Source organism: Heloderma suspectum, chromosome 1 (genome assembly GCF_057233095.1).
Source record: "Heloderma suspectum isolate Gila_16-S chromosome 1, 16-S_ref, whole genome shotgun sequence".
In the NCBI taxonomy this organism is placed as follows: Eukaryota; Metazoa; Chordata; class Lepidosauria; order Squamata; family Helodermatidae; genus Heloderma; species Heloderma suspectum.
The window spans coordinates 235,965,168-235,974,322 of record NC_139458.1 but is presented as its reverse complement, the minus strand read 5'-3'; positions in this window follow the sequence as shown (position 1 = coordinate 235,974,322).

Below are 9,155 nucleotides of genomic sequence, written 5' to 3'. Positions count from 1 at the left end.
GGCTTCAGCAACACCCTGTTTCCATTCTGGGAAGCCAAGTCTCCTGACCCCTAACCCTAAGTTGGGTCTTAACCCTAATTTCCTCTTGGGACTGAAACATGTCCCTGTCCACAAGCTGTACTAATGGGCAGTATGTTATCCTCCAATGGCTCACTCAGTCTGTTTGACCAATCTAGGCTTTACCAAGACGTTGGTTCCTTCCTGGGAAGCCTAGTGTCCCCAACCCTAACCCTAATTTGAGTCTCAACCCTAATTTCCTGTTTAGATTGAAACATCGCCCCGTCCTCACGTTGTACTTATAGAGGGTCGGCACCCCTTTCTGATGACCTGCTCAGTTCGTTTCACCAAGCTAGTCTTCCCTGAGAACCTGGTTCCCTCCTCGGAAGACAAGTCTCCCCAACCCTAACCCTAACTTGGGTTTTTACCCAAATTTTCTAGAGGAACTTTAACATCCCCCAGTCCACGCAGTGTACTAAAAGACAGGAGGGAACACATCCTGTTGGGCCACTCAATCTGTTTCAACATGCTTGGCTTTACAGATGCCCTGGTTCCATCATGGGAAGCCAAGTCTCGCCTACCCTAACCCTAATTTGAGTCTCAACCCTCATTTCCTCTTTGGACTGAAACATACCGCCGTCCACAGAGTGTACCAAATGTCAGTATGGAAGACATCTTGATGTCCCCCTCAGGCTGATTCACCCAGCTAGGCTTCACCAAGAACCCGTTTCTTACCTAGGAAGCCCAGTTTCCCCAACCCTAACCCTAACTTGGGTTTTTACCCTACTTTATTTTGGGAATGAAACATCCCCTCGTCCACGCGGTGTACAAAAAGACAGGAGGCAACCCATCCTGCAGGCCCACTTATCCTATTTCTACATGCTTGGCTTTTCCGAGGCCCTGGTTCACTCCAGGGAAGCCAAGTCTCCCGAACCCTAACCCTAACTTGAGTCTTAACCCTAATTTACTTGTGCAACTGTCACAAACCCCCATCCACAGGTTGTACTAAAAGATGGCAGGCATACCATTCCTTTGGCCCTCTCAGTCTGTTTCACCATGCTTGGCTTCAGCAACACTCTGTTTCCATTCTGGGAAGCCAAGTCTCCTGACCCCTAACCCTAAGTTGGGTCTTAACCCTAATTTCCTCTTGGGACTGAAAAATGTCCCTGTTCACAAGCTGTACTAAGGGGCAGTATGTTATCCTCCAATGGCTCACTCAGTCTGTTTGACCAATCTAGGCTTTACCAAGACGCTGGTTCCTTCCTGGGAAGCCTAGTGTCCCCAACCCTAACCCTAATTTGAGTCTCAACCCTAATTTCCTGTTTAGACTGAAACATCGCCCCGTCCTCACGTTGTACTTATAGAGGGTCGGCCCCCCTTTCTGATGACCTGCTCAGTTCGTTTCACCAAGCTAGTCTTCCCTAAGAACCTGGTTCCCTCCTCGGAAGCCAAGTCTCCCCAACCCTAACCCTAACTTGGGTTTTTATCCAAATTTTCTAGAGGAACTTTAACATCCCCCAGTCCACGCAGTGTACTAAAAGACAGGAGGGAACACATCCTGTTGGGCCACTCAATCTGTTTCAACATGCGTGGCTTTACAGACGCCCTGGTTCCATCCTGGGAAGCCAAGTCTCGCCAAACCTAACCCTAATTTGAGTCTCAACCCTAATTTCCTCTTTGGACTGAAACATACCGCCGTCCACAGAGTGTACCAAATGTCAGTATGGAAGACATCTTGATGTCCCCCTCAGGCTGATTCACCCAGCTAGGCTTCACCAAGAACCGGTTTCTTACCTAGGAAGCCCAGTTTCCCCAACCCTAACCCTAACTTGGGTTTTTACCCTACTTTATTTTGGGAATGAAACATCCCCTCGTCCACGCGGTGTACAAAAAGACAGGAGGCAACCCATCCTGCAGGCCCACTTATCCTATTTCTACATGCTTGGCTTTTCCGAGGCCCTGGTTCACTGCAGGGAAGCCAAGTCTCCCGAACCCTAACCCTAACTTGAGTCTTAACCCTAATTTACTTGTGCAACTGTCACAAACCCCCATCCACAGGTTGTACTAAAAGACGGCAGGCATACCATTCCTTTGGCCCTCTCAGTCTGTTTCACCATGCTTGGCTTCAGCAACACCCTGTTTCCATTCTGGGAAGCCAAGTCTCCTGACCCCTAACCCTAAGTTGGGTCTTAACCCTAATTTCCTCTTGGGACTGAAACATGTCCCTGTCCACAAGCTGTACTCATGGGCAGTATGTTATCCTCCAATGGCTCACTCAGTCTGTTTGACCAATCTAGGCTTTACCAAGACGCTGGTTCCTTCCTGGGAAGCCTAGTGTCCCCAACCCTAACCCTAATTTGAGTCTCAACCCTTATTTCCTGTTTAGACTGAAACATCACCCCGTCCTCACATTGTACTAAAAGACGGTCGGCACCCCTTTCTGATGACCTGCTCAGTTCGTTTCACCAAGCTAGTCTTCCCTAAGAACCTGTTTCCCTCCTCGGAAGCCAAGTCTCCCCAACCCTAACCCTAACTTGGGTATTTACCCAAATTTTCTAGAGGAACTTTAACATCCCCCAGTCCACGCAGTGTACTAAAAGACAGGAGGGAACACATCCTGTTGGGCCACTCAATCTGTTTCAACATGCTTGGCTTTACAGATGCCCTGGTTCATAATGGGAAGCCAAGTCTCGCCTACCCTAACCCTAATTTGAGTCTCAACCCTAATTTCCTCTTTGGACTGAAACATACCGCCGTCCACAGAGTGTACCAAATGTCAGTATGGAAGACATCTTGATGTCCCCCTCAGGCTGATTCACCCAGCTAGGCTTCACCAAGAACCCGTTTCTTACCTAGGAAGCCCAGTTTCCCCAACCCTAACCCTAACTTGGGTTTTTACCCTACTTTATTTTGGGAATGAAACATCCCCTCGTCCACGCGGTGTACAAAAAGACAGGAGGCAACCCATCCTGCAGGCCCACTTATCCTATTTCTACATGCTTGGCTTTTCCGAGGCCCTGGTTCACTGCAGGGAAGCCAAGTCTCCCGAACACTAACCCTAACTTGAGTCTTAACCCTAATTTACTTGTGCAACTGTCACAAACCCCCATCCACAGGTTGTACTAAAAGATGGCAGGCATACCATTCCTTTGGCCCTCTCAGTCTGTTTCACCATGCTTGGCTTCAGCAACACCCTGTTTCCATTCTGGGAAGCCAAGTCTCCTGACCCCTAACCCTAAGTTGGGTCTTAACCCTAATTTCCTCTTGGGACTGAAACATGTCCCTGTCCACAAGCTGTACTAATGGGCAGTATGTTATCCTCCAATGGCTCACTCAGTCTGTTTGACCAATCTAGGCTTTACCAAGACGCTGGTTCCTTCCTGGGAAGCCTAGTGTCCCCAACCCTAACCCTAATTTGAGTCTCAACCCTTATTTCCTGTTTAGACTGAAACATCACCCCGTCCTCACATTGTACTAAAAGACGGTCGGCACCCCTTTCTGATGACCTGCTCAGTTCGTTTCACCAAGCTAGTCTTCCCTAAGAACCTGTTTCCCTCCTTGGAAGCCAAGTCTCCCCAACCCTAACCCTAACTTGGGTATTTACCCAAATTTTCTAGAGGAACTTTAACATCCCCCAGTCCACGCAGTGTACTAAAAGACAGGAGGGAACACATCCTGTTGGGCCACTCAATCTGTTTCAACATGCTTGGTTTACAGATGCCCTGGTTCCATCATGGGAAGCCAAGTTTCGCCTACCCTAACCCTAATTTGAGTCTCTACCCTAATTTCCTCTTTGGACTGAAACATACCGCCGTCCACAGAGTGTACCAAATGTCAGTATGGAAGACATCTTGATGTCCCCCTCAGGCTGATTCACCCAGCTAGGCTTCACCAAGAACCCGTTTCTTACCTAGGAAGCCCAGTTTCCCCAACCCTAACCCTAATTTGGGTTTTGACCCTACTTTATTTTGGGAATGAAACATCCCCTCGTCCACGCGGTGTACAAAAAGACAGGAGGCAACCCATCCTGCAGGCCCACTTATCCTATTTCTACATGCTTGGCTTTTCCGAGGCCCTGGTTCACTGCAGGGAAGCCAAGTCTCCCGAACCCTAACCCTAACTTGAGTCTTAACCCTAATTTACTTGTGCAACTGTCACAAACCCCCATCCACAGGTTGTACTAAAAGATGGCAGGCATACCATTCCTTTGGCCCTCTCAGTCTGTTTCACCATGCTTGGCTTCAGCAACACCCTGTTTCCATTCTGGGAAGCCAAGTCTCCTGACCCCTAACCCTAAGTTGGGTCTTAAGCCTAATTTCCTCTTGGGACTGAAACATGTCCCTGTCCACAAGCTGTACTAATGGGCAGTATGTTATCCTCCAATGGCTCACTCAGTCTGTTTGACCAATCTAGGCTTTACCAAGACGCTGGTTCCTTCCTGGGAAGCCTAGTGTCCCCAACCCTAACCCTAATTTGAGTCTCAACCCTAATTTCCTGTTTAGACTGAAACATCGCCCCGTCCTCACGTTGTACTTATAGAGGGTCGGCCCCCCTTTCTGATGACCTGCTCAGTTCGTTTCACCAAGCTAGTCTTCCCTAAGAACCTGGTTCCCTCCTCGGAAGCCAAGTCTCCCCAACCCTAACCCTAACTTGGGTTTTTACCCAAATTTTCTAGAAGAACTTTAACATCCCCCAGTCCACGCCGTGTACTAAAAGACAGGAGGGAACACATCCTGTTGGGCCACTCAATCTTTTTCAACATGCGTGGCTTTACAGACGCCCTGGTTCCATCCTGGGAAGCCAAGTCTCGCCAACCCTAACCCTAATTTGAGTCTCAACCCTAATTTCCTCTTTGGACTGAAACATACCGCCGTCCACAGTGTGTACCAAATGTCAGTATGGAAGACATCTTGATGTCCCCCTCAGGCTGATTCACCCAGCTAGGCTTCACCAAGAACCCGTTTCTTACCTAGGAAGCCCAGTTTCCCCAACCCTAACCCTAACTTGGGTTTTGACCCTACTTTATTTTGGGAATGAAACATCCCCTCGTCCACGCGGTGTACAAAAAGACAGGAGGCAACCCATCCTGCAGGCCCACTTATCCTATTTCTACATGCTTGGCTTTTCCGAGGCCCTGGTTCACTGCAGGGAAGCCAAGTCTCCCGAACCCTAACCCTAACTTGAGTCTTAACCCTAATTTACTTGTGCAACTGTCACAAACCCCCATCCACAGGTTGTACTAAAAGACGGCAGGCATACCATTCCTTTGGCCCTCTCAGTCTGTTTCACCATGCTTGGCTTCAGCAACACCCTGTTTCCATTCTGGGAAGCCAAGTCTCCTGACCCCTAACCCTAAGTTGGGTCTTAACCCTAATTTCCTCTTGGGACTGAAACATGTCCCTGTCCACAAGCTGTACTAATGGGCAGTATGTTATCCTCCAATGGCTCACTCAGTCTGTTTGACCAATCTAGGCTTTACCAAGACGCTGGTTCCTTCCTGGGAAGCCTAGTGTCCCCAACCCTAACCCTAATTTGAGTCTCAACCCTAATTTCCTGTTTAGATTGAAACATCGCCCCGTCCTCACGTTGTACTTATAGAGGGTCGGCACCCCTTTCTGATGACCTGCTCAGTTCGTTTCACCAAGCTAGTCTTCCCTGAGAACCTGGTTCCCTCCTCGGAAGACAAGTCTCCCCAACCCTAACCCTAACTTGGGTTTTTACCCAAATTTTCTAGAGGAACTTTAACATCCCCCAGTCCATGCAGTGTACTAAAAGACAGGAGGGAACACATCCTGTTGGGCCACTCAATCTGTTTCAACATGCTTGGCTTTACAGATGCCCTGGTTCCATCATGGGAAGCCAAGTCTCGCCTACCCTAACCCTAATTTGAGTCTCAACCCTCATTTCCTCTTTGGACTGAAACATACCGCCGTCCACAGAGTGTACCAAATGTCAGTATGGAAGACATCTTGATGTCCCCCTCAGGCTGATTCACCCAGCTAGGCTTCACCAAGAACCCGTTTCTTACCTAGGAAGCCCAGTTTCCCCAACCCTAACCCTAACTTGGGTTTTGACCCTACTTTATTTTGGGAATGAAACATCCCCTCGTCCACGCGGTGTACAAAAAGACAGGAGGCAACCCATCCTGCAGGCCCACTTATCCTATTTCTACATGCTTGGCTTTTCCGAGGCCCTGGTTCACTGCAGGGAAGCCAAGTCTCCCGAACCCTAACCCTAACTTGAGTCTTAACCCTAATTTACTTGTGCAACTGTCACAAACTCCCATCCACAGGTTGTACTAAAAGATGGCAGGCATACCATTCCTTTGGCCCTCTCAGTCTGTTTCACCATGCTTGGCTTCAGCAACACCCTGTTTCCATTCTGGGAAGCCAAGTCTCCTGACCCCTAACCCTAAGTTGGGTCTTAACCCTAATTTCCTCTTGGGACTGAAACATGTCCCTGTCCACAAGCTGTACTCATGGGCAGTATGTTATCCTCCAATGGCTCACTCAGTCTGTTTGACCAATCTAGGCTTTACCAAGACGCTGGTTCCTTCCTGGGAAGCCTAGTGTCCCCAACCCTAACCCTAATTTGAGTCTCAACCCTTATTTCCTGTTTAGACTGAAACATCACCCCGTCCTCACATTGTACTAAAAGACGGTCGGCACCCCTTTCTGATGACCTGCTCAGTTCGTTTCACCAAGCTAGTCTTCCCTAAGAACCTGTTTCCCTCCTCGGAAGCCAAGTCTCCCCAACCCTAACCCTAACTTGGGTATTTACCCAAATTTTCTAGAGGAACTTTAACATCCCCCAGTCCACGCAGTGTACTAAAAGACAGGAGGGAACACATCCTGTTGGGCCACTCAATCTGTTTCAACATGCTTGGCTTTACAGATGCCCTGGTTCCAACCTGGGAAGCCAAGTCTCGCCTACCCTAACCCTAATTTGAGTCTCAACCCTAATTTCCTCTTTGGACTGAAACATACCGCCGTCCACAGAGTGTACCAAATGTCAGTATGGAAGACATCTTGATGTCCCCCTCAGGCTGATTCACCCAGCTAGGCTTCACCAAGAACCCGTTTCTTACCTAGGAAGCCCAGTTTCCCCAACCCTAACCCTAACTTGGGTTTTTACCCTACTTTATTTTGGGAATGAAACATCCCCTCGTCCACGCGGTGTACAAAAAGACAGGAGGCAACCCATCCTGCAGGCCCACTTATCCTATTTCTACATGCTTGGCTTTTCCGAGGCCCTGGTTCACTGCAGGGAAGCCAAGTCTCCCGAACCCTAACCCTAACTTGAGTCTTAACCCTAATTTACTTGTGCAACTGTCACAAACCCCCATCCACAGGTTGTACTAAAAGATGGCAGGCATACCATTCCTTTGGCCCTCTCAGTCTGTTTCACCATGCTTGGCTTCAGCAACACCCTGTTTCCATTCTGGGAAGCCAAGTCTCCTGACCCCTAACCCTAAGTTGGGTCTTAACCCTAATTTCCTCTTGGGACTGAAACATGTCCCTGTCCACAAGCTGTACTAATGGGCAGTATGTTATCCTCCAATGGCTCACTCAGTCTGTTTGACCAATCTAGGCTTTACCAAGACGCTGGTTCCTTCCTGGGAAGCCTAGTGTCCCCAACCCTAACCCTAATTTGAGTCTCAACCCTTATTTCCTGTTTAGACTGAAACATCACCCCGTCCTCACATTGTACTAAAAGACGGTCGGCACCCCTTTCTGATGACCTGCTCAGTTCGTTTCACCAAGCTAGTCTTCCCTAAGAACCTGTTTCCCTCCTCGGAAGCCAAGTCTCCCCAACCCTAACCCTAACTTGGGTATTTACCCAAATTTTCTAGAGGAACTTTAACATCCCCCAGTCCACGCAGTGTACTAAAAGACAGGAGGGAACACATCCTGTTGGGCCACTCAATCTGTTTCAACATGCTTGGCTTGACAGACGCCCTGGTTCCATCCTGGGAAGCCAAGTCTCGCCAAACCTAACCCTAATTTGATTCTCAACCCTAATTTCCTCTTTGGACTGAAACATACCGCCGTCCACAGAGTGTACCAAATGTCAGTATGGAAGACATCTTGATGTCCCCCTCAGGCAGATTCACCCAGCTAGGCTTCACCAAGAACCCGTTTCTTACCTAGGAAGCCCAGTTTCCCCAACCCTAACCCTAACTTGGGTTTTTACCCTACTTTATTTTGGGAATGAAACATCCCCTCGTCCACGCGGTGTACAAAAAGACAGGAGGCAACCCATCCTGCAGGCCCACTTATCCTATTTCTACATGCTTGGCTTTTCCGAGGCCCTGGTTCACTGCAGGGAAGCCAAGTCTCCCGAACACTAACCCTAACTTGAGTCTTAACCCTAATTTACTTGTGCAACTGTCACAAACCCCCATCCACAGGTTGTACTAAAAGATGGCAGGCATACCATTCCTTTGGCCCTCTCAGTCTGTTTCACCATGCTTGGCTTCAGCAACACCCTGTTTCCATTCTGGGAAGCCAAGTCTCCTGACCCCTAACCCTAAGTTGGGTCTTAACCCTAATTTCCTCTTGGGACTGAAACATGTCCCTGTCCACAAGCTGTACTAATGGGCAGTATGTTATCCTCCAATGGCTCACTCAGTCTGTTTGACCAATCTAGGCTTTACCAAGACGCTGGTTCCTTCCTGGGAAGCCTAGTGTCCCCAACCCTAACCCTAATTTGAGTCTCAACCCTTATTTCCTGTTTAGACTGAAACATCACCCCGTCCTCACATTGTACTAAAAGACGGTCGGCACCCCTTTCTGATGACCTGCTCAGTTCGTTTCACCAAGCTAGTCTTCCCTAAGAACCTGTTTCCCTCCTTGGAAGCCAAGTCTCCCCAACCCTAACCCTAACTTGGGTATTTACCCAAATTTTCTAGAGGAACTTTAACATCCCCCAGTCCACGCAGTGTACTAAAAGACAGGAGGGAACACATCCTGTTGGGCCACTCAATCTGTTTCAACATGCTTGGTTTACAGATGCCCTGGTTCCATCATGGGAAGCCAAGTTTCGCCTACCCTAACCCTAATTTGAGTCTCTACCCTAATTTCCTCTTTGGACTGAAACATACCGCCGTCCACAGAGTGTACCAAATGTCAGTATGGAAGACATCTTGATGTCCCCCT